Consider the following 2,593-nt stretch of genomic DNA (forward strand, 5'->3'; position numbering starts at 1 on the left):
AAAGGGCTTTCTCAATCTCCCTCCCTCCCTGCCGCGCCCCGCGCGACCCGGCCGTGTCAGGAGTTGGCTCAACGGGCAAATCCCTTCCTCCCAGCAGGGGCGGGACGGGTGACTCTTCCCCCGTCCCGTCCACCTCCCCGCGCCCCCGCCCCCGCCCCCGCCCCCGCCCCCGCCCCTTTGGCTTGCTCTTGTGCCACGTGGACGAAATAATCGGGCTTGGTGTTTTAGGGGTTTTGTTTGGTCTTTTAGTTTCTCTGACACAGCGAATTTCTAAAAACGGTTCTGCAAAATCAGATCTCACCTCGCCTTCAGCCTTTCGACTGTCTTGGGTCAGGAGAGGTGAGCCGAGGTTCTCGCCCTCATTTGACATCCCTCCCGTGTGGTGCCTTGATAAGTCAGGCCACCTCTCTGAATACGTCCCCTTGACTTGTGCGCACATTTTGTGAGCCCCGGGACGGCTTTTCTTTTCAGTCCCATCGCCCTCACTTACCCCATTCATGGCCTATCCTCGGTCCTGCCCACCTCCCAAGACCCCCCCCCCGCCCCCCCTTTCTCATAGGCTGAGCAAATCCAGGGAAATTCAGGAGAATGACTAGGGACTCGGGACACCAGCAATCGACCAACAGGGGTTCTCCCACAAGTCCCAAAACGATATACGCTGCCATGCACCCCAACAGTGACCTGAGTGAGGGCAGGGAGATCTGGATGCCTGCTTCCTCTGATCAGCTGTGTGCTTTGGGAACGTTTGAAAAATTCTTTGGGCCTAAGCGTTCCCCCGTGTGCGGTGGGAGTTGCCGAGACCTGCGATATCCTGCCAATTCCACGGAAGAGAAAGCCCCAGGGAGGTGCTCAGAACCTGTTTTTCCCTGAGGTCCTTTCCACTTCTGTGGATCCTAGGTCCCCCTGTTTCTTTTGAGATCTTGATCACAGATGGTGACGACTCCCCTCGCCTCTGAAGCCTCCTTCCCTTCTAGGTTCTCCTCAGCACAGGGTTCTTATTAGTACCGGAGATGACAGCAGGAACCCAGGCAGCCAAGAACTGTGAGGGCACCAACAGCAGCCCCAGACCCTGTGAACTGCAGGTTTGGGCCTGGAACCTGTCTCCTTACTACCCGCCCAGGGATCTTCCTACTACACCCTGCTGCCTACATTTACAGGACTGAAAGGGGTTCAAGAGATGATCTAGCTCAGTGTTTTCCAAGTTGGCCTTACCAAAAGAATCATCTGGGTGCTTGTTAAGAAAACAAACACCCGAGTCCCTACAGCTAGCCACGCAGACTCCCTAGAGAAAAGAACCAAGGATTTGCATTTTTCACAAAGGCCCAGGTGATGCTTGGTGTAAGGGGTCTGACAGCTGGTACTTAACAGAGGGCTTAGCATAGGGGATCTAAAACAAACAACATCTTTCCTGGGGAACTGTCCTGGCCCCTGAGGAGTTTATCTTCACATCAGGGAGATAAGGCAGGCTGTCAAAGAATGATGGATTAGCGCAAAAGCTGTTCCTGAGGCCCTCCCACCCTGAGCTGGCAGGACGGAAGAAGAGAGATGCCCAGGGTCTCGAAACTGGCCCCCTGCCTGATAGGCTACACATCCCAATCCGGCGTTAGAGCTAGATCTCGCGTGAATCAGTCCACACAGTCACTGGGACCTCACCCGCATTTCCTAACTTCCCCTATTCCAGGCATCATCAGCTCTGCCCCAAGCCGTGTTCCCAGGCCCCTTTCCGTCACCCCGGTGAGATCCCGAGAGACCTAAGCCAAGAAGCCCTGTGTGTCTGGCTTCTTTTTTAAGTCTCTGAGGCTGTCTTTATCTCCATTCAAATCCTGGGTTTGGAAACGAAGAGAGAAGACCTCGTCTCCTCTATCACTTCCTCGCCACGATCAGCTTCCTCCGTTAATTTAACCACAGACCAACTTAGATTTTTCTTTTGAGATACGGGAGCTGATGTCTCATCCCCCGCCCCTCCCCCCCCCCAGCCCTGTCTTTGTCCCTAGTCCTGCCTTTTGGTTTCACCCGACCAAACTCTTCAAGATCCAGGACCAAGTTGGAGTTTTCCAGGAAGACTTTCTCAGCCACCGAGCTACAGCTCTGCCCAGCGCCTCTCTCTCTGGCCTCTGGACTCCCACAGTGACAATTACCGTAGCACCTACCATTCATTGTATCCTTATTACGTCAAAGTTCTGTGCCAAGCGCTTTACGTGTATCATCTTAGTTCATTTTCATGGCAACTCTCCAAAGTAGGTTCTATTCTTAGGCTCTTTTTCACTGACTAGGAAACGGAGGCTTACAGAGGTTAAGTAACACACCCAAGGTCACACAGGTAGGGGAGCCAGTGGGGACTCAGACGCAGGTCTGACCGCACAGCCCTTGCTTGGAGCCACAGCAGGGCTTGCCAGGAGCCCTTGCTTTCCACCACAGGCACACAGCCTGTGCTATGTTCTCCTGTAACCTAACGGTTTCATGTGCGATTGTCTTGTGCCCCAGTTAGTTCAAACAGGCCAGCCCCCGTGCTGGGAACACACAGTGCACACACAGTGCGTCCCTTAAACCAGCCAGGCATAGAAACATCCATTCTTCGTAAATGTAAAGGCCC

The sequence above is a fragment of the Puma concolor genome, chromosome D1 (genome assembly GCF_028749965.1).
Source record: "Puma concolor isolate L17-30 chromosome D1, mPumCon1.1.hap2, whole genome shotgun sequence".
NCBI lineage: Eukaryota > Metazoa > Chordata > Mammalia > Carnivora > Felidae > Puma > Puma concolor.